We start from the raw sequence: 25,057 nt of genomic DNA, 5'->3' as shown, positions 1-25,057 counted from the left end.
AGTTGAGAATTAGAAGTTTCTATTTTTTAACCATAATGAAAAGAGAAGAAATTTGACTTTCTACTGTTATAAAACAAATTCAATTAGAAGATGAATGCAAAGATCAAGATGGCAGGGGATTGTAGGGGACTTTTTTGTATTAATCAAATACCACCCTGTGTATTCAGATGATATATTAAATGAATTGTCATACCTAAGAAATGACCTCTCTGCCCGGCTGGTGTGGCTCGATGGTTGAGTGTTGACGTATGAACCAGGAGGTCATAGTTTGATTCTAGGTCAGGGTACATGCCTGGGTTACAGGCTTGATTACCAGTGTGGGGCATGCAGGAGGGAGCCAATCAAGAATTCTCCCTCTCCCTTCCTCTCTGAAATCAATAAAAATATATTTTTATAAGGAACTGACCTCTAAGCAATATATTTATAAGAACAAAATGGAAATACAGTATTCTTCTTCACTTAGTCATTAAAAAGAAAGAACTTTGCACAATAGTTTGGAATGAGAACCCAGATGATCCCATGTTTTTAAAAGAATTAATGACACATTTGGTTCATCTCCAGTGATGTTTGTGCACACACACACACACACACAATCACTGATTAAAAGTTTTACTATGTATAAAATATATTGACATTTAATAAAGTTGCTTTTAATCTTATGTCTTTATGCTTCTACCTATAAATTACATGCTCATGGAAATATCAGACTAGATTTTTGTCATTTAAAGTTAATATACATTATACACAATAAACATACAAATATCTATATATATTAAATAAATGTCATTTATTATTCTAAGAACATATTTTATAAAATGCTCATTTCCATTTTTTTAAAATATTTGAATGGCTGTAACCGGTTTGGCTCAGTGGATAGAGCGTCGGCCTGTGGACTGAAAGGCCCCGGGTTCGGTTCCGGTCAAGGGCATGTACCTTGGTTGTGGGCACATCCCCAGTGGGAGGTGTGCAGGAGGCAGCTGATCAATGTTTCTCTCTCATCGATGTTTTTAACTCTCTATCTTTCTCCCTTCCTCTCTGTAAAAAAATCAATAAAATATATTTTAAAAAAATAAAATATTTGAATAGAGGAAGATGCTAAATTTGCTAGTATTTTATTAATTTATTTTATTATTTATTATTATTGTGTGGTGGCATTTATTTGAAATTACAAATAAAAAAGGAAGATGTTTTGATGGTAAGTGTTCTTTACTAGATTGATGGATATATTTAGATTCATTTTTAAAAATACCCGTTGATAAAATCCACTTTAAACTACTGTTTGTTTTATTTCATAAAAATGCTATGCAAATTTTTAAAGGCTGTTTTATAAAAGTTTTGATTGCTCAAGAAAATACTCTGTAAAACTCTGTTTATATTTTAAAGAATAAATGCCTTATAAATCACATGTATAGATAAGTGTCAGAGTTAGGACTGTCCTGATTCTAACAGCATTCCTAGTATTACTGTTCAAAATCAAGAAATGACTTGCATTCATATCTAAATTCATCTCTATATATTTTAAGCATGCTAATAAATAGGTTAATATGTCAATTAATCTGAAAATGTATCTGCCATACTTTATAATTTTTAAAAAAATTATTGACTTACTAAAGGAATATCTGGTGATGATGCAACTGATGATAGCTAGCTTTTATGATTTACTGTATACTAATTACTTTTTATGTGCATAGTTTATGCAGTATAAGTTTCACAGCATTATACAAGTATTGATGAGGGATGCATTTCTATATTAAATAGCGTGATCAGGGTAGGCTCCTTAGAAGAGGCAAGATGTGGGCAAAGAATATAAGAAAATGGTGTAGTCCTAGTGAATCCTCAAGATAAAAATATTATAGAAATGTAGGCATAGAAAACAGAGCAGGAACACAGTCCCTGAGGTAGATGTGTGCCTTCCTGCATGATATGTTTGAAGAAGAAAAAAGAAGCCCATGTAATGAGAACAGAATCAATACAGAGGAGGAGAGCGATGGCCAAGGAGATCAGAAAGGCATTAGGGGCAAATTGTGAGGCCCATTAGCAGCAGCATGATAAAACATTCCAGTTGCCCATACCAATTTATTTTTGTGTCTAGTGTTCTGTTGTAATTACTGTAACTCCTTCTTTCACTCTCTAATCTGGTTTGCATCATAAATTATGTGGTTACCCTATTGATAGACACTATAGATATCGTGGCTTTTATACTAAATGTAAAGAGTAGCCATGCAGAGTTTTAAGTAGAAGAGTGATGTAATCTGATTTATGTTTTAAAAGATTCAATTTGGCAGCTACATTTTAGGGGTTTATTTATCTTGGGTATTAGAGAGAACTCATAGAAAGCTAGAATGCAAATGCAGGTTAGAGGTGATGGTGGTTCAGGCTAGAGTGGTAGAAATAGAGATTGGAAAAAAGTACTTAGAACTTAGTATAAAGTAGAAGTTTGCATGATTGTGTGGCCTAAGAAACTAAAAGGGAGAATGAATATTCCATAAACGCAAATAGTGAAGGCTGCAGGTAGATAAGATTGCTTGTGAGAAGATTCTGAATTTATTCATGGACATGTTAAATTTAAAAATTATAATACCCTGTTTGTGGGCTGGATCCCAACTAGGGGGTGTGCAGGAGGCAGCCAATCGATTCTCTTTCATCATTGATGTTTCTTTCTCTCTACCTCTCTCTTTCTCCCTGAGATCAATAAAAATATATTTTAAAAAATTCTAAGAGAAAACAAGATGATGATAAATGTATCTTGTAAGTATAAGAATTTAAGTATGGAAATTTATTTAAAAATATGGATTAGAGATATAAATTAGAGAGTTGTCAGTGTACAGGTGGTGTTTCAGCCACGAGGATGGATGAGATCACCAAGGACTATGTCTTAGGCCTGTTCCGTTTTGTTTTGTTTTGTTTTGTTTTGTTTTGTTTTGTTTTGTTTTGTTTTCCAGGGGAGAGTGCAGACACAGTCCTATGCTACCACAAATTATGCAGTCGAGTTTCCCACTTTTAGGGAAATCACAGGGGTCAGCACATCAGGATGCAATGGATAAGCCCGGCCCTGGGAAAACCATCTTCCTGATTATGGTATCTCCCCTGTCATGTAAGTATAGGTCTGTTAAATTTTAAAAGTCAAAAAGAGGAGAAAGCAACAGAGACCAAGGAGCAATTCCAGTGAAGTGGGAGAAAAGCAAGAGAGTATTCAGTCCTGGAAGTCCAGTGGGAAAAAAGTATAGAAAGTAGAAAAGAGCTTGGTCACTTGCTTCTGATAAATCAGATAAATTCAGGATGCAAATAGATGACTAAATTTAGGAAACTATATATTACTACAGGCCCAGTGCACAAAAATTTGTGCACTCGGGGGGGCGGGGGGGGGGTGTCCCTCAGCTCGGCCTATGCTCTCTTGCAGTCTGGGACCCCTCGGGGGATGACCTCCTGCTGGCTTAGGCCCGCTCCCCGGGGGATTGGGCCTAAGATGGCAGTCAGACATCCCTCTGGCAGCCCGGGAGCCCTCGGGGGATGTCCACTTGCCAGCAGGGATCAGGCCTAAGCTGCAGTTGGACATCCTTAGCACTGCTGAGGAGGTGGGAAAGGCTCCCGCCACCACCACTGTGCTAGCAGCCATTAACCTGGCTTGTGGCTGAGCAGAGCTCCCCCTATGGGAGTGCACTAACCATCAGGGGGCAGCTCCTGCATTGAGTGTCTGCCTCTGGTGGTCAGAGTGTGTCATAGTGACCAGTCATTCCCAGTCTTTCTGCTGTTAGGGTCAATTTGCATATTACCTTTTTACTATATAGGATAGAGGCCTGGTGCATGGGTGGGGGCTGGCTGGTTTGCCCTGAAGGGTGTCCTGGATCAGGGTGTGGGTCCCGCTGGGGTGCCTGGCCAACCTGAGTGAGGGGCTAATGGCTGTTTTCAGGCTGGCCACAGCCCCTTCAGGGTGGGGGTCCATGCTGGGGTTCCTGGCCAGTCTGGGTGAGGGACTGATGGCTGTTTTCATGCTGGTCACGCCCACAGAATGGAAGCAGGTATCTGGGATTTATTTAACTTCTATAATTGAAACTTTGTAGCCTTGAGCAGAGGTCAGGGCCGGCAGGGCAGGTGGGAAGCTTGGCTTCCTCCATCAGCAGGGGCAACCCAAGCCTCCTGCTCGCTCCAGCTCCATTTCTGCCTCCATCTTTGTGATGGAGTGAGGGAATGATTGAGTGATGGAGTGATGATTAATTTGCATATTACTCTTTTATTAGATAAGATTGGTGACACCGAGGAAATCAGATTTACTGTAGATAAAGAGCCTGATTGGAAAGGAATTAAGAGAAAATGAAGGGATAGAACCTGGAGACCTCAAATCCATCATCAGAAAAAATAAAGCAGAGGAATTAAGAGAAATCTCAATAGTCCATCAAGAACCAGATTGCAGTGAAATGGTTCAAACAATTTATTTACATTTTTTCCTCATTTCCATAAGTTTTTAGATATGTAACATTAAAAAATACAGAAACTTCTCTAAACTTAAATTTATAGTAAACTGTATGTACTATTATTATCCAACTCAATGTGTTGATATTTAATAGTGTTCAATAGAATGAGGTAGTGTTCAATAGTTTGTTAGAATGAAGTCCTCTATTGAAAATAAAACACAGTAAGTTCTCAAATGCAATCATTTCTGATTTAATTTGTACTATTGCTACTACTAGTACTACAACTACTACTACACTCTTCAATTGCTATTCAGTTTTTATTTAACACAGGAGTGATAAGTATAGCCTTGACCCTTCTTCCTCCTTATATTTTTATACTCTTATCATTCTTTTTTTAAAAATATGCTTTTATTGATTTCAGAGAAAAGAATGGAAAGAAAGAGCAGGGCAGAAACATCAATGATGAGAATCACTGATTGACTACTTCCTGCACACCCCCACACTGGGATTGAGCCTGCAGCCTAGGCATTGTGACCTGATGGGTAATCCAATAATGACCTCCTGGTTCATGGGTTGATGCTCAACCATTGAGCCACACCAGCCAGTCTATACTTCTCTCAGTCTTTATCCTGATACCATCTTGCCAACATCTCTTTCTCTGAGACCAAAAACACATATACAAAGCAAACAAACTTCTGGCTTAATCATTGGAAGGCACTAGGTATTCTTACATTCTTCTTCAAAGTATAGTTATAATAAGGCATTATCTTTGTTAATAATATCTCATATCTCATATTCAACTCTCTGCCAAAGTGAGGCTGAAGCAGAAGGCAAATGTAAAAGAGGTAGATTAATTAGTTATGTTTCAAATGTTACACACTTTCCTAATTCAAGGGCTTTGCACATGCTGCATGCTCCTATTTATAATATCTACCTCTTTCTTTGCTTCACTAATCCTTACTTCTTTCACTGCAGGTTGCAGGTTCCATGCTTACAAACTGGAAAGCAAATTGTCCCTACCCCACATAAATATTTCAGGTGTATAAAACCTGTATTTTTTTAAACATGGTAGTGGTGAGTATGGGGAAGAGATACATTCACATATTTTGTACCAAGTGTCCATCCTCCCAATTTGTTTAATTGATTGCTTGATTTTTTTGGTTAGACACAGTGCAAGGTATTCTGGCATTACCATTTTTAGACATAAGAGTATCCAAATCTGTAGATAAATTTTAATAAGAGTGTTTTGGCCCTAACTGGAGATATATGCCTCAGAGCAAGATTTCAAATGCTCTGGAGAATGAAAGACTTGCAGCTTATTTTATACATTTGAAATTAAGCAGAGAACATAAGGAAGATTACATAGAGTGGAAAAAAGGAAGGCAGGGATTGCATTACAGGATAGTTAACAAGATTATGCACTTTGGGGGGGGTTGATTACAGATTATCTCAATGTGTCTACAGTGACAAGACAACTAAGTTGATGGAATCCTGTAATAGAAAAAGGACATTAGAAAGAAAAAAAAAAACTAAGAAAATATGAATAAAATATGTTCTTATGGTCTTCAGTTAATTCTGACAAATGTGCCAGGCAGGCTAATGTAAGGTATAAATCATAGGGAAAACCAGCTGTGGGATTATATAAACTCTCTGTACTATATTGACAACTTTTCTGTAAGTTTAAATCTATTCTAAAATTTCTTAAGTTTATTACAGAAATTTAAAAATAAGGTAGTTTAAAAGAACACATTGGCCAACCTGAAAGAGCACCCTGTAAACAAAGCTGGATCAATTTGAACACTGAATAAATAATCTTGTATTGGGTTGTAACCCAAAATAGGATATACATATTCATGAGTCTATAATAATATACATAAATGATTAGATAAATGAATAAATTTGTGGAGATGAGCCAAATCTTCATTACAAAAGAACTACATTAATATACATAGGTAGGGAAAAGTAGGTTTACAGTTATGAGTACATGAAACACAGGGTTTACTCTTGTATTATTATTTATTAATTTTTTTCTATATGAAAAACTATAAACCTACTTTTGCCCATGACTCTGTATATATATATATATATTCCCTTTTTTAGGAGGTAGAGCCTAATTGCCTTCTAGGTCCTTCTTGAGAAAGGGCTAAACATAGTGATTTGCTTTCAAAGAATATATTATAGAAAGAGAAATTTAGTAATTTTTACAGAGCATGTATGAATCTGGTAAACACTACCTTCACCAAGTAATGAAGATTAATACCCTTAGTCAGTGGTCAGCAAACTCATTAGTCAACAGAGCCAAATATCAACAGTACAACGATTGAAATTTCTTTTGAGAGCCACATTTTTTAAACTGAAACTATATAGGTAGGTACATTGTTATTAACTTAATTAGGGTACTCCTAAGGCTTAGGAAGAGCCACACTCAAGGGGCCAAAGAGCCACATGTGGCTCACGAGCCGCAGTTTGCCAACCACTGCACTTAGTGATATCATGTTAATATCATATCACCTTAAATGATGTGATGAGAGGAATACTCTGTGGTGTTCTTTCCAAAAACCTTTATTCAATCTACTCATGAAAATAAAACGAGACAGTCATGAATTGGGTACATCCTGCATTCTGCCCAGTGCTTTTAAAGAGTTTCAAAGCACAGGAGACTAGGAAAGACTAAGAAACTGTCCCAGACTGGAAAGATATGACAACTAAGGAACGTGAAACCCTAGATTTAAATCTGGATCAGAAAAAACAAAACAAACAAAACAAAAACAAACATTAACAGAAAAATAGGTAAAATCCAAATAAAGCCTAGAGCTGTTGACATTAGCATGTCAATGCTAGCTTTTACAATAGTTTCATAGTGCTATAGGATGTTAAAATGAGAGGAAACTGGGCATGGATTTTGTGTGAACAATCTGTATTATCTCTGGTAACTTTCTACAATTTTAATGTATACCAAAATGAAATAAAGTTTATTTATAAAGAAACATATGTGTCATTATTTTATGATATTACTACTAGCTGTAGTGAGATGATAATGATGGCTTAATAACTTTTTTCATTCTATTTTAGATCAATTTCTCAAATTTCTTCTAACTGGGCTAAGTTTGTGATTCCTTTGTAAAATACAAGAGTGATTTAAATTATATGATGTCAATTTAAGGCCTAGTCTTTAGGAAGAGTGGAAGTTTCTCTTCTTCCATCTTTGAACCCAGGTGCCATGTTGTGGAGAACCACAAGTAGACAAATGAATTGAGGGGCCCAAACTAGGTTGCTGAACTTCCTTATGCTAACCATCACCAACTTGCCAACCATGTGGATGCATATCATCCAGCCTCAGTCACGTCACCTCAGCTAATACAAAGTGAAGAGAAGCTATTTCCATAGAGCCTTGATTAATTCACAAAATCATGAGCAAAATAAGTAATTGCTGTTCTATTAAGCCACTAAGCCTTGGAGTGGTTTGTTATTCAACAACACATAGTTAAAACAAAATTTGTTTCCAGAAATGATATACTTATGAATGATATACTTGAGTGGCAGAGAAAGCTCTTAAGGCCACTATGGGCAAAGACTGAAAGGATAGTGCTATTGTGATTGAATGTAAGAGGGAAGTGAAATAGGATTTGCCAGTTCTGTTCCTTGAGACGTTCTGGAAAATAGAAATGCTATTCAGTTTAACTAATGGATATGGCCTAGAAGGTTTCTAGGAAGAATGCTGGAATTGCTAAATGGCTTCCTTGAGCGTTTTACCATAAAAAGCAAAACTGCAAGAAGAGCGAAAATTAACTCTTCAGGTTTTAGGTAGAATTTAAAAGGAAAAGTTAAGCAGCAGCACTGTGTATGAAAATAAATTTTTCTCATTCCAAGCCTTGAAGCAACAATAAGATAGTAATCAATGTAATACAGGGCTTCAGGTAAAAGATTAAATCCAGTGTTACTTTATTTTTTTTAAAATATATTTTATTGATTTTTTACAGAGAGGAAGGGAGAGGGATATAGAGTCAGAAACATCGATGAGTGAGAAACATCAATTAGCTGCCTCCTGCACATTCCCACTGGGGATGTGCCCGCAACCCAGGTACATGCCCTTGACCGGAATCGAACCTGGGACCCTTCAGTCCGCAGGCCGACACTCTATCCACTGAGCCAAACCGGTTTCGGCCCAGTGTTACTTTAAATCCAGTAAAGTGAGCTCTGAGGAAAAAAAAAAAATCAATTGTGGGTCATGTGAGACCCTTTGCTAAGACCTCGGAGAGTTTTAAGGATGTGGCACTGGACCCATGTAGCCTGACTAAAAAGCTTCTAGGCATTAAAACAATATTGTCCAACAACAGCCTCAAATATAACCTACGGTAAAGAAGGGACTCTCTTGGAAAAAAAAAAATAGGAGCTTGTCTCACATTTTATCTCGATAATTTGAATATAAATTGCATAAATGGAACTCACATTTTTCAAAAGATTAATCCACTTGACCTTAAAAGCTTGAGGAATTCACCCAAATCTATAGGTATTGCAGTCAAAGACTGATAGCAGCTATATGGCCTGGTTTCTTCACCCTGAGGGGTTAAAGTTCAATCTGGAGATTCCTTATGAGATTCCAGCAAAAAAGATTCAAGAGAGCCTATATGATCAATTAATGTTCTTTTTGTGTTTATGCAAATTATCAGGCCAAACTGAAGCTGGATTTAAGCAGCAAATAAATTCATCCTAATTTGGTTCTTTGATGAAAATGAGGGTGATTTGAGGGGAGGGGGTGGGTTGTGTTTCAATAGAATATGTAATACACAGTTGTAAATATGAGACTCTAATTCAGTTAATTGTCTTCAAAATTGTATTTGTCACCCACAGACTGAACTGAATCTTCATTTTTTTTAAGTTTTCTTGCATATTTGGCTACAAACGAATGTTTCGTTTTTCTCTGATCATTTGCCTTGCAATTATTGAGAACTAAAAAAAGAAATTTTTCTGAGCTTTGCACTTGCAAATTACAGGTAAAAGACTTTATATAACCTTGAAAATTATCACAGCAGTTCATACTTAAACAATCTTAGTGACTAATGCTCTCTAAATCATGCAGAATTTATATCACCAGAGACATTCAAACTCCAGATAAGGAGAATTTATGAGCTTGTCACTGCTTACTTTCATTCCAGCAAAAGAAACTTTGAGCCTTTCATCTAAAACTATTCTTGATTGGCAGCCTTACAGACTCAGAAACTGGTTTATTATTTGCTCTGATCATTAACCTTTGGATTATTTTTCCTTCTGTTTTCATAGGCATACCCCTTATTAATACCTGATTGCTTGTTTATACAATATAGGTCTTACTTTGTGAAGCTGGTCTTCATCACAGCCTCCTGAATTCCATCGAGTCAATGACATATGGAGCATTCTACCAACTTCGCTTCTGGATACCATTCCATATCAACATGGTGATGTTTTGGGGACTTCAGCCTACCCCTACTTTGGAAGAACCAGCTAACAGCTCTCCATTCTAGTCTCAGATCCAATTCCCCTGTTTCCTGTAGATCAGGCAGGGAGAGACTCCCATACCTTACACAAGCTGAAACCATCACCCTTGTCAGCAGGAAGCAGTTACTGAAGACTGACCAATCTCTCTCATCACCATAAACAGTTAAGGGATGGCAGTTTCTCGGGGTGGAATGAGACAGCCTAGTAAACCAGAACAAACAGGATAAGAAAACTGAGACAAAGTTAAATGGCCAAGCAGTTTATAGCCATCTAGTAAATCTTAAAATCCTATCTTCCTTAACCAAGGACACAAGAGTAAATGGTTTCCACTTCTCACCAACTAGATGGTAAATAGCTAAACTCATCCTACTCAGGGAAATAGAAAACAGAAATCCAGTTAATCCCATTTGTGCCAACCATACCCATGGACAGATGAAGTCAGGGTAATAAATCTCATTTTGGCTCATCAGCATAAAGCTGATATATGTTCTATTGACATCCTCCCCTAAACTCTCTCCTATACTTCTGGCTTTAAAACCCTCTAGACCAGTGGTTCTCAACCCCAGTGGGTCACAACCCCCTTTCACACGGGTCACCTAAGACCATCGGAAAACACATATATAATTACATATTGCTTTTGTGATTAATCACTATGCTTTAATTATGTTCAATTTGTAACAATTAAAATACATCCTGCATATCAGATATTTACATTACGATTCATAACAGTAGCAAAATTACAATTTTGAAGTAGCAATGAACATAATTTTATGATTGGGGGTCACCACAACATGAGGAACTGTATTAAAGGGTTGCAGCATTAGGAAGATTGAGAACCACTATTCTTGGCAAAGGACTCAGCAGGAGCTCAGTCCCTGAGGAGCACATCCCAACCCTTCCCTTCTCCTTAGGCACACGGCCTATGCCTTTTGTCTCCTAAGCTCCAAGGGTCCTTCATCAGCCTCTGTTACTTGTTTCCTGAGCCTACACAGTCCAACTGGCTCACTTTTACAACCTCTATAACTTTCTAAATAAACTCTCTCTTATAATTTGAAAACAAACATTAATGCCGAAACCGGTTTGGCTCAGTGGATAGAGCGTTGGCCTGGGGACTGAAGGGTCCCAGGTTCGATTCCGGTCAAGGGCATGTACCTGGGTTGCGGGCACATCCCCAGTGGGAGATGTGCAGGAGGCAGCTGATCGATGTTTCTCTCTCATCGATGTTTCTAACTTTCTATCTCTCTCCCTTTCTCTATGTGAAAAATCAATAAAATATATTAAAAAAAAAACATTAATACACTTGGACTGAAAGGGAAAGAGACATTTAAAAATAAAGAGTGGCCTCAAAACCATTGGCCATCCATGAGTATGACGCAGACTGAGAATTCTGGGCAGCCACAAAGAATGCAACTGTGCATAGCACCCTCCTGACCCTTGACATTTTATTCGGGTGTATGGAGGGTACAACATTTTTCATTTCACTGCATGGTTTTGTAGATCAATAGGAACTACATCTAAAAACCCACCCCTGTACCTGCATCAACTGATTACATGAAAATATTCTTGATTTGAGTATGATGGCTAATGAGGAAAATCTTCATGACATGTAGGGAGAAAGATACTTTTGCATGCGAGAGTTATGCAAATAATTATGGCTAGTGGCTATAACATTGCAGATTAAAGAGAATTATAAATTCTTTGTCACTTCCCTCGCTGAAATGTGTGATCTATTTCTCTGCCCACTTGAATCTGAACTGCACAACTGGATCCCTGACAGTTCAGTAGAACGCAGTGGAAATCACTCTGCAACAATTTCAGCTGACTTGTTTTTTTCTTAAGATAGATTTTCTTTATTAATAACCCCAACCGTATTTCTTTAGATACAGGAGTTTTGAACGCAAATACTCAGGAGAAAATAAGTTAAGATTGCATTATCCTGCAACTCATTACCAGTAACATACAGCAAGAGAGTTTGGAAGAAGGGTGGAGGGAAGGGAAATGAGGGCAGGAAGATAAAGAAAAGGAATTCAGTTGATCAAGTGGATTTCTTGGGAACCATCAAGTCCTTGCAAGTACAGCTCCTTTTCTGCAGATTATTTTCCAAACGTGTACAAAATGGAACCAAAATGAAGAATCCTTTGAGAACCTGAAGAGGTGCAACATTAAAAGCTATGATTATCCAGTTGTAAGTGTTCCAGCCTTCAGTTGCCAGCCCCTTCCTTAATGTAAAAATATCATTAAATTTTACTATACAGAAAAATTCAAAAGATTGTCACAAGAGTTAGAGGGATGAAAACGTCTTCCCAGTGATTGTCTTCATTTCTTTCTTCTGGGCATCTGGGTGAGCAGGTTCAGCACCTTGGGGAAGTCGGATGTTTTTGCCTGCATGCATGTGTGCACATAGGCCTTAGAGCACTTGGTGTGGTGGTGCAGGTAGTCTGCCATCTGTGCATCAGGTTGATGGTGTTGCCTGGAGCGCAGGCATTGGTGTGGCAAGGGAACAGCATGAAGGTAATATAGCCACTGTTGTCACCCACAGCAGCATCGGGATCTTTCAGCTAAAGAGGAGGTTCCATGTGTCTATTCAAGTCATGTGCCTTTCTTCTTGAAATCTAGCCTGCTATGCTGGGGGGGTTGGGGGGGGGCGGGGGGCGGGAAGCCCACATGACCATGTGAATAAGAATTTAGACTCCAGATAATAGGTCCCAGCAGAGCTTCTAGCCAACAACCAGCTAGTTTACAATTAGCCTCAGTGAAGTTGCTCTTCCCCAACCAGGAGGTAAATAGTGATGTTGCTACAACACGTAGAATAGAGATTAGCTGTCTCCACTGAGCATTGCTGAACTAAAGCAATGAAAGAGATCAACAGCAAACCAATTTGTTGTAAAACTTAGTATTAGAGAAGTATATATGCATCAGTAAATAATGAAAATGCTAATTCTCACCTCGTTATTTTTTATGACAGTGACAGCAAACAATGTAGTTAGAGTAAATTAGAATGAAAAATATATCTTTTCATCAGAATTTTAAAAATAAATAACAAGTGAGTGATTGAAATTATTTGATACTTGCTGTATGCCACAACTATATATTTCCCTCTTTCTTAAATTGGGATTGCTTTAAAAACCAAGTTACTTTCATTCATTTGATATTCACTTAGTGTGACAATCTTTTGAATTTTTCTCTATAGTAAAATTTAATGACATTTTTACATTTATGCTTAAAAATGAAAATTCAGATTACTTTCCACCTGGTTATCATTAAATTGTTGTGACAAAATTTACCTTGAAATATGGCCTTAAATAATAAATTCTAATGCTTTCTGGCTATTGTTACTTGAACTTGATGGTATTCTCTGACAATTTGCATATTTGTGTTTATCTGTCCTAACTTACTGTCATTATAATTTAATGAATTCTTTATTTTTACATATAGTATGCCATCTAGTGACAAAAAATTAAATATAAAGCATATTTTAAGGCACTTTAAAGAAAAGTTGTATGTTAATTAGAACTTGCTTTATTTAGTATAGAAAATAAATTATACCTTTAAATTTTCTTTTAAAAATTATTTTCAAATTTGGGAAACCATTTAAAATGTCATCACCTTTAAGAAACTCCATGTCATATATATATCCAATATATACATCTTTATTGAAATTCAATTCTACTGTAAGGAAAATGAGCTGATGTTTAGTATTATCTACCAAAAATACTCATATTTTTGTACTCTAATCTGGACAAAAAGTCTTATTTAAATATAATATTCTGTTTATATTTTATATTAGAGCTCATTAATTTATTAATTTAGCAATTAACAAAAATATGTAATACTTTGTATCTCTAAAAATTTCTCTATACTCAAATAAACAGCAGATTTTTCCCAGATAAGTATATCCTTAATATTAATACATGCAAGCATATTATATTCTAAATATAAAAAATTATTCCCATAGTTCTCATATTGCCTATGTGGGCCATTATATAGATGCAGGCATTGCAATTTAGAAAGACTATGTGACATGTCTCTGATAATAAATGGTAGAGCTAATGCTTGAAAAGAGGTGTTCACACGCAAAAGTCAAATTAAAACTCTACTGTGGTAATAACATTTCAAATATACAACATACTCTGATATGCCAGAGTTGGTGGCTAAGGTTTTCTTTTTTTTTCTTCCACCTTATAATACTAAGCTGCTCATTCATTTTCCTAGGCTTGATCATTTTTCAGATACAACTACAAAAAATATGGACATCCTATAGCTATTTCACCTAAATTATTCCTTGGCATGAAATTTATGAGATTAAGAAATTTAGACCAAAATTTAAAACATTTTTCAACTACTTTGAGATTCTAATCAAAACTTTGGAAACTTTCTCCAAAAATACTCATTCTTCTAAAGTCCAGGCCATCAAAATGATCCTTAGGGACATTTGACCTTAAGGATTACCTCCATATTCATAAATATCCTAAAGAATTCATTAATTAAATTCATGATTGGAAGTAGTTTGTTTGAGAGAGGGCTAAGAATAAAAAATTACTTAGCTTTTGAATATAAAGCTTTATAAAAATAAAATATTTTTATATTCCTTATTCTTTGCATTTATTAAATAAAGAACTAGGATCTGGTTATAGAGTTTAACAAAAGGGAATTCCCAAACAGATACTTAAAGGATAGAAGGAAATACCCACAGACTTGGTCCCAGGAGTTCTTATGGGAAAAAGCCACAGATAGAAAAGCAAGAATCTTGGTATATATCTTAATCTGACTTTCATAGACTACAAACCTGGAAGTAAAGGTATTTTATACATCTTTGGACACTTCAGGTCTAAGATTTAGGAAGGAGATATTCCTCAGAATGCTCTTTTCTAACATCAGTGACCTCTGATAAAGAAAAGTAGGAAGGTTAGCATTGTTATTTGGCAAAAGGGATTAGCTGGCACTCTTGAATATCCTTCCATCTCCATTTAGTAGGGTGAGACTCCACAGAATCTCTACATAAAATCTTGTCTTGCTCTTTAGAGTCAAGAGAAGTAACCAAACGGAGAGCCTAGAAGACCTCTACCACTGTGCTACAGTTAGAAAGGTGAAAGTCACTGTGAAATGGCAGTTGAAGACAATTCTGAAAGAATCCAAATATACAATGTGTATGGCAAAAGACAAGGATCCAATTCTTTTCTTTTGCATGTAGATGTCCAGCTTTTTCAACATCATTTGTTGAAAATACTATTATCTCCCCATTGTGTATTACTACACTCTTGTAGATTTTCTATTCTGTTCCTTTGGTCTATATGTCTTTTTGTATGGCAGTACAATGCTGTTTCAATGAGTGTTAACAAGGATGTGGAAAAACTAACCCATATGCACTCTTGGTGAAAATAGAAAATGGTATAGCTACTAGGGAAAACAACATGGTGGTTCCTCAAAAATTAAAAATAGAACTACCACGTGACCCCAAAATCCAACCTCTGGGTATATATGTAAAAGAACTAAAATCAGGATCACAAAGAGTTACCTGAAATCTAATGTTCACTGCAGCCAGTATTATTCATAATAGTCATGATACAAAAATAACCTCAATGTCCATCAGTGGATGGATGGATTAAAAAATGTAGCATATAAGCACAATAAAATATTACTAAATATTTAATATAGAGATCCTGTCACATATGCAAAATGCAATTGGAACACATATAAAGTTTTAGTCATGCAAGATAAAGAAGTTCTAGAGATCTGCTTATAGTTAATAATATGACACAGTGCTTATAGTTAACAATACTGTATTGTACTCAAAATTTATTAAGTGGGTAGAACTTATGTTAAGTGTTCTTGCTACAATAGAGAAAATTACACTACTAAGAACTAGCCAAATTGCAATATGTATCTAAATTGATGTCCACAGCTCCAATAAATTTTCTTCCAATAATATGCTCAGAAACAGCTTTATATAATGTTTTAAGGGTACTTTGCAATAAGTTCTAAAGTAGAATATTTATGAATTAACTAGAAGCCTGTTGCACAAAGATTCGCGCAATAGGCCTTCCTTCCCCTGGCTGCTGGCATCGGTTTTCCTCTAGCACCCAGGACCCAGGCCTTTGATCCAGGCACAGCAGAGAAGCCTAGCCTCTTCAGTCTTCTGTTTTCAATCTTCAGTCTTCACTCCAGCTGGAGCCTTCAGTCATCGCTCTGTGCCTGTGTATGCAAATTAATCACCATCTTTGTTGGATTAATTTGCATAGTTGCTCTGATTGGCTGGTGGGCATAGCAGAGTAACACTAATTTGCATGTTTCTCTTTTATTAGTGTAGATATTAATTTGTAGATCAATTGTAGATTTTTAAATATATCATTTTAAGTGTTTTCCTCTTACTGTTTATTATAAGACTAGAGGCCTGGTGCATGAAATTCATGCATGGCAGGGGGGTCCCTCAGCCCAGAACAGCCCCAATTGACACCCCCAAACCTGATCAAAAGAGGGGCTGGATGGCCAACCTCCCCCTGGCTAGCCTGGCCCCGATTGTCCCCCATTAGGGCAGAGGCTAGCCAGACCCCACTCAGCACGAATTCATGCACTGGGCCTCTAGTGCTACTACAATCAAATATGCATACTCTCATAAACAGTAAAGAACTACTATGGAACATCATTGTTATCATAAAGTACTTGCTGATCTTCTAAACAAGCTTCAGCCATTTAAAATTTATACACCTCACACATGAAAAGATCAGTGATTTGGGATCACCAAAGATGTTAACCAATAAATATCCAAAGCTGTAAAATAAATTAAAAGTCTTTGAGAGGGCCGTAAAGTGTTTCAGACCAAGATGCAAATGCAGGTAGCAACCCAGCTGTGCTCTGGGGAGAACAAAGAAAGGCAGGGTTTATAAAGGCCAAACTTAAAAAAAAAAATGTAATTTTTTTCATGCACAATGAAGGATCCTGGCTAGGTTATCAGGTATTGGTTAATTCCAATATGCAAATGAGAAACACAAAAACTAAAAAAAGGAAGCAAAGTCCATATGTGTCAACACAGGAGTTATTGTTCTAAGATGTTTGTAACTTCAGGATGTGTATGGTTTGACCTTGTGCTGAGTTTAGCCACAGATTTAGCAACTTAATAGCAGCTCTGAGAGATGAAGCACAAGGTGTTCATGGGCCCCACTTCCTTAATAGCTTCTATTTTAAGTGACTCACTTAGGAATGTGTATTATTTTTTATCTATTTATTCTTTATGTTACAATGATATGTTATATCTTTGCTTTGATTCCTAAGACCTGAAAGTTCAACAACAGGCCAAAGGGGTAATAAAAACTGTATTTTATATCATGCAGGGAACATCACAAATCAGTGGCAAAGCTAACAATGAACAAACATAATACCTTGATGTCAGATTATGTACAATTCGTTCCATCACTGCACATGAATGACCTGGTATTTTGGTTGTTATCATTGTTCTTTCCAGCAAATCACCTCTTGAGTGCATCTCTCACTGTTTGTGTTAAGTCTATTATTCAATTGCTATCTTCATTATCAGCTCATTATCTCACTGATGGAATGATGTTTCCATGGTGACAATGGAATGAGCCTTCATCAAGACATTGACCTACTTAGGTTTGGGTTAGAATCAGGAAAACTAGGCACCAATACTCCCTAGAAAAGGCAGTAACCTTTTATAGGTGTGAAATGCATTTGTGTGAAGGAATTTTAGAGGTAATAGAGATGAATACTTAGTAAATAGGTTAAGTAAAGAATCCCAGGAGAACATTTTATTCAAATAATCAGGTTTTTTTTTTAACATATTTTGAAAGCAGTCAACATAGAAAAAGACTAATAAATACATGTAGAAAATTACACATCTTTTCTTTAAGTGCAATCTTATTTTTCTCCACATTTACATTTTCCCATCTATAAAACCACTTAATTTATTTTTTCTTCCCAAAAGAAATTGGTACTTGATGGCTTTTATCATGAACACTGCTCTAAAACTAGATTTAAACACCAACAATATCTAGTCTGTATCCATAAATCTCTTCTAGTTGCTCACTTTTCTTGACCTAAAAATAAAACTTTACCTTGAATTCATTATTACTCAACATTGACTTATTCCTAGATCATTTCAATAGTAGGTGTGCTTTTCTCATCAGCATCTCCTTTGTGATAGTGAACTTATTCATAATTTAATGTATAGCCATACTTCTATAACCTTTCTTTACACAGCAATTGAAAAGCATTCTTATACATATGTGGTAGATTGTATTATTCTTTTCTCCTATAAGAGGATATATGACCAGTAATAAGGTACATTGAATAATCCTAAAATCTAAGATGAAATAATTAGGTCAATATACTTAAGCTGAAAAAGCACAGAGCTATTGCCAATGAAATGAAAATAGTAGAATCCAATCTGGCTTTGAGCAGCAGTACAAATAATCATTTTACATCTGTACATATAAAAGCCTATCCTATCTAATAAAGAGGCAATATGCAAATTGACTATCACTCCAACACATAAGATGGCTGCCCCCATGTGGTCAAATTTGGCCGCCCCATGTCATCACAAGATGGCCACCACAAGAACGCGGACAGGGGAGGGCAGTTGTGAGCCATCAGGCCTGCAGGGGAGGATAGTTAAGGGTGACCAGGCCGGCAGGGGAGGGCAGTTGGGGACAAACAGGCCTGCAGGGGAGGGCAGTTGGGAGTGACCAGGCCAGCAGGGGAGCAGTTTGGCTTCGATCAGGCTGGCAGGGGAGTGATTAGGGGGTGATCAGGCTGGCAGGCAGAAGTGGTTAGGGGCAATCACACAGGCAGGCAGGGGAGCGGTTGGGAGCCAGCAGTCCTGGATTATGAAAGGGATGTCCGACTGCCCGTTTAGGCCCATTGGGATCGGGCCTAAACGGGCAGTCGGATATCCCTCTAGGGGTCCCAGATTGGAGAGGGTTCAGGGCAGGCTGGGTTGAGGAACACACCCCCTGTGCACGAATTTTGTGCACTGGGCCTCTAGTCTATACATATAAAAGCCTAAGTGACTGTTAAGACCAGTCAACCAAACAACCGGTCGACTGGTGGCTATGATACTCACTGACCAACAGAGGACAGATACTCAACACAGGAGCTTCCCCCTGGTGGTCAATGTGCTCCCACAGCAAACCTCCCATAGATGGCCAACCTCCCGCTGTCCCTCCCCCTGAAATGGGCAAGATGGCCCCCAATCGGCCCTGATTGGCCCCAATCGCCAGCCAGGCCGAGGGACTCCTCCCATGCATGAATTTGTGCACCAAGCTGGTGAATAAATAATGTAATATATGCTCATGGTAAAATTTTAAAAATCTTCCTTCAAAACTAATCCACTAACATTACATATGTACCCAAAGTATTGCATATATGCATGTGTCTGCACACACCTTATACCACACACACATACATACATATCTACATACTATAGATATGTTTATCTGTATATATCATACACTCAAATACATATATGAATACAAATATATAAAATTTGAATATGATACATAGTATTAAATTGAAAATTTTAACCTATCATGAATTATCACATATTTTATCACAATAAATATGTTGTAAACAACCATTTTATCAAACATCAGTTGAAAACATATAAAAAATCCATGAAGAATAGCTAATACGTTGACAAGAATGATAAACTTTGAGGTTTGTTTAAAAAAAATAGTCTTCTTTAAAAAAAAAAGTTGAAAAAACATATTGTTTTGTGAATATCCTGCAGTGAAATCTGTTTTTCTTCAGAAGAGAAATGTTAAATAGACTGTAACACATAAAGACAATCCAGTGTTATAAGGAGAGTTGATAATTGTTAGGAATATATCACTTGCTACTATTCATATGAACCTTCTAAATATTCCAGGAAAAGAGAAACTCATACAAAGATGAATAAAACCAAAAAGAGAAATTGGATAGATGGATGGATAGATAGATAGATAGATAGATAGATAGATAGATAGATAGATGGATCAAATATGTTATAATATTTACTAATAAAAATAAATAAATAAAAGTCAGAGAATACACTACCTTAATATGTTACCACTGAGGATGTATGACTGCATTTTATTGTGAATTAAAAAAAAAACATAATGAAGCAATTATCAAAATAAAAATGAATGAGTGAGATACAGAAAATGTCCAGGGAAGCAAAATAAGTAACAGAATGAAACAGTTCAAGAAAAAGATTGAGAAATAAAATAAAGCCATTACAGAAATAAAAACCAATTGAAAAGCATTATTATCAGTGGAAGTGGAGTTCATGGGGTTTTTTGAGGAAGAGAATTTCTTGAGACCCCCATGGGAGTGTGGGATTTTGTGGAAAGTTTTATAGATGATATAAAAGTAAGGGGGTTCCAGTCCAAGGTCTCATCTTTATCCCCGTTGCCATGGAAAAAGTCAAATCTTGTCTTCAGGAGGACCAGAATTAAGGCACTGGCCAGACTTTCTGCTGCCTATTACTATTAAAGTGCAATCCAGGCTATCATCTGCCTAGTTTAGGGGTGTTCCCAGCTGCAATCCATTGCAGGTGGGGTCCACATAGCCATGGGCCATTCGTGTGCTTAAGGCCATGGCTATGGAGAGAGAACCCATGGGCAAATGCGGGTCGAGGAGCAAGAGAGATCAAGGAAGCAAGAGCAAGCACGGACTAGAGAGAGGGAATTCTTTGTCTGGGGATTTTAATTTTCCAAGATTTCATGTGCTTTCAGTGATCCATGCTTGTAGCCAAGTCAGTCATCGTCCCCTGAGCTAGACCTATAGGCAAGCATTTTCCCTTCATCACCCTGATTTCACTGGGAATCTGCCCATCTCCGCCTTTGTTCCATCCCTTCCCACATTGATCTGCAGGGAATGGACCAGTGGTTCCCTGGGCAGCCTGATGCTAAAGCTTTCTGGCAAAGCTGCCTGGATGACCATGCTTATAATGTCTGTACTCCCCTTTGCTCTCTTCCTATTATTAATGTCAATAAACTACTTATTATGGCAATAACACATAAGGAAAGAACAATCACTGCTGAAAATACAGTAAGAACAGAGCTCAGAATAGCATACAAGATTAAGTGAAATGAAGAAAAATTAAACATGATCAGAAAGAAAATGATAAACTAGCAAAGGATCATCAGTATGCACATAACACGTAACTTTGAGGAGAGAATTGTAATAATTCAACCTAAAACGTAACCCGATACGTTTAAATTAAAAAGTTAAAAATCCACATCTTCAAAGAAAATTAGAGGGACAATTTCTTAGAAAATTAAATATTGATATCGCTGTCATTCCAGCAATTCCTTTTCTGAAAATTATATCCTGGAATTGAAATAACAATATATAAGGATAAATTACAAGCATATTTTTGAAATATTTTTCACAAGGACTATAAACTAGACTCAAAGTCACTACTAATCAATAAAAATATGTATTTTGTGTAAATAAAAATTGTTTTAAATATTTAAAAATAATGAATTTTCTGTATATCAGATAACATTTAAAGATATCCACCACAAATCGCTCAGGGAGAGAAGCTTGATACAAAATAGCATATAACATTTTATTTTTATAGAATTACAATATACTAAGAAATGTACATGCTCTACATGTGTAGGGGTTTTTCCTCTTTTATCTTTATTTTGTATTTTTCTATTTGTTTCAACAACTGCTTTTGAAAAAGATAAAAAGTTATTTTTGAAGACATAATGGCTTCTAATTCATTCTGCACGCATGCATATTCAAACCATACTAGAAAAAGACCACCCAATTTTGTATGTATTATTAATTATACATTCTTTTAGCAAAGATGTTTTTTCCTTACAATTTCTCTTTACAAATTAGAAATGTTAACATTAAACATTTACAATCATTAACAAAGTAAGTGTTAATTCTAATACTATGTGAAAAATACAATCAAAGGTGAATATAAATTTGAAAAAAGTACTTCATATTAATAATACCAGATGAAGCTTTTTTTTACTTTTGGTTTGCTTTCCTTTCTGATGTCAAAAGACAGCAAAATAACAGCTGCAATATTTGCAAGAAATCAGAGTTAATAGCATTTTGAGGTAAACTTTTCAGATGAACAAGGCGTTTTAATGAAGGTGATTTCTTCAGGTGGAAACTGTGTTTAACTTCAGTTCACCTTTTCATTATTGTCTCTCTCTAGTTACTTTTTAACTAATCTAATGAAGCACTATATAAACAAGGAGCATTTGTAAAGCATGAGTAATTAAATTGGGTCAGGGGTTAATAGCGAGAAGTAAACTTCATTTACATGTTTGCTTCTCAGAAAAGAAAAAAGGTGGGTTTTGAATTTGAAAGTCTAACCTTAAATCTTCATTTAGCTAGTAGCTGTAATGGTGCTGAAGTTGAGACAATGGATCCTTTTACATAAACACCTTTTTTTTTTTCAAGCAATTGAATTGTTTGTTGAAATAATTTATGTGTGAATCAAGTAGTGCCTCTTCATTGAAATTTGACAAGTCTAAATAATAACATAAACTACCTTCATAATTATAGATAGCTGGTAGATAACTCACTCACCATTGTAACCAGTGTCTCATATATTATTAAAAGAGAGCTATTGACAAGAAAAGAGAGTAAATCACTAATATTCTTTCCCCCCCAGTTTTATTGTGATATAATTCATTTACATCACTGTGTAAGTATAAGGTGTACAGAATAATGGCTTGACATATATATTGTGAAATGATTACTAGAATAAGTTTAGCATCCATCATCTTGTATGGATACAATAAAAAGAGAAAGCAAAGGAACAAAGAAAATTATTATTTCCCTTGTGATGAAGGAATTGTTACTCTCTTAACAATTTTCAAATATATCATACAGAAATGTTACCTATAGTCATCATGCTGTATATTATATCTCCAGCATTTTTTTTTAAATTTTATTAATTAAAAAATTTTTATTGATTGTTTAGAGAGAGAGGAAGAGAGAGGGAAAGGAAAAGATTGATGAGAGAGGGAAACATCAATTGGTTGCCTCCTGCAAACCCCACACTGGGGATCCAGCCAGCTCTGACCAGGAATGAACTACAGCCTTTTGGTGCACAGGACGATGCCCAACCAACTGAGCCACACTCCCCAGTACTTATATGTTCTGTAACTGGAAGGTTGTATCTTAATACCAACTTTCTCCATTAATATTCTTATATGGATTACAATTCTTATTAAAAGTGAATTGTTTAGCCCAGAAGCATGGCTCAGTGGTTGAGCATCAACCTGTGAACAAGGAGGTCAAGGTTTCATTCCCAGTCAGGGCACATTCCCAGGGTTTCTGGCTGATCAGTGATTCTCTATGATCACTGATATCTCTCTCTCTCTCTCTCTCTCTCTCTCTCTCTCTCTCTCTCTCTCTCTCCTTTCCTCTCTGAGGTCAATAAAAATATATTTTTTAAAAAGTTACAAGAAAACAATTTCACCTCAATACAAGTGAATGCATTTCTAATATATTATTTGTATTAAAAGAAACTTCATATTATAAGAAAAAGTGAATTGTTAAAAAATAAATATATACATTTATATACTAGTACCTGTAGAATAATTTAAATCCATGATATCCAAATTCCATGTTATCTTTATATTTTTCTCATATACAACTGCCACATTATTGATCTTTGGAAATTAGAATTGTATTGAATAAAAGAATTCAGTGAGTCAAAATTATAAAGTAGATTTTCCTCCAAATGTAGAAGTGCCTAATAAATAATATAAAATAATTAATAGATTTTTAAAAATCTTGCCAAATAGTGTGAGATTTAGATCACAGTATACTCATGAGATATGAAAGATAAAATGAAATATCATCAGGTGTCTGGGATAGGGTAGTTGATTTGTCGTATTTGTAATCAACCTTCAAACATTAATTTATTAGTTAATTGTATGCTATGCTAAATAAATCAGCAATAATATTGGCAATGGATAAACATAATTGGTCTACTTCAACTCCAACATTTATGATGTTATGATGAATTATGATATTGAAATTTAGGATAAATATAAATGCATAAAAATTTGGAGATTAAAATTATTAAACATTCATTTCCTAATTTACTGGATTAATTTTTGTTAGTTACCATTATCTTTCCTATTTATTCTTTTTAAAACAGATCTTTATTGTTGAAAGTATTCTAAATGTTCCCCTTTTTCCCCATTGACCCCTTCTAGCCCATACCCGCCCCAGCACTTCACCACACTATTGTCTGTGTCCATGGGTTATGCAGTACTGATATAACTACCTCCCTGAAATATGTACCATCATGGCTAAATTCCTGGATAGATGTGTCTAAACTATATCTGAGTGTTTTGGGTACTTTTTATTTATGGCTTTTATTTATAACTAATCATTTGTATTCCTTAAATAAAATGCTACTATTTTCAAATAAAATGTTTCTGTGTTTTCAGCTTTTATATCAGCCATTGTGAATATGCCATTTCATAGAATGTTTTGAAAGGAGATTATTTTCAATTTGGAAAGACAGTCACTAATGCATTATTTATGCAATTTTCAACTTTTAGTTTTGGCATAGTATTAGCATTCTGCTGAAAAATATTTATTGATAGCCTTGCCTCTGTCAAATGTCTGTTGCAAAATAATTTATATGTGCTTGCTTTCACATTTCATAGTTCATCAAAACCCTAACAGACAAAAATAAATTATATGTATGGATTACAGAAAAGTTATAAAGCATTAAAAATCCACATAAGTTATGACATATAGATAGAAATATAATAATACAGGGGATAGAACCCTATGTCAACTATCTACCAAAATGTTTACCATTTTCAAAATTGAATGGTATTAAATTAGAGTATTAACTTATTTTTTTCATCTTGAAAGAGCATTAAATGTATATTCAAGTATATCTCCTAAGCAAGGGTAGTCTAGTGAGCAGAGGCTGCCTGCAGACCAGAAGATTTGGAATACATGAATGACTGATGAAACTTTCTTCCTTTTTTCCTTCGTTCATAGCACCTATTTTTAAGTCGTTTTCTTTGTCTTTTTTTGGAATGCCTGATGCTATGAATACTAAATTTGTTGTAATCATGCAATTTGTATAGAGAGTATGTATAATATGTAACTAATCAGACATTCTTCAACAAATAGAGATAAAAATGGGTCTCTTTGGATCAGCATATATT

The sequence above is a fragment of the Myotis nattereri genome (genome assembly GCF_964212035.1).
Source record: "Myotis nattereri genome assembly, chromosome: 3".
Taxonomy (NCBI): Eukaryota; Metazoa; Chordata; class Mammalia; order Chiroptera; family Vespertilionidae; genus Myotis; species Myotis nattereri.
The sequence above is the reverse complement of the archived record's forward strand: the minus strand, read 5'-3'. Positions refer to the sequence as shown.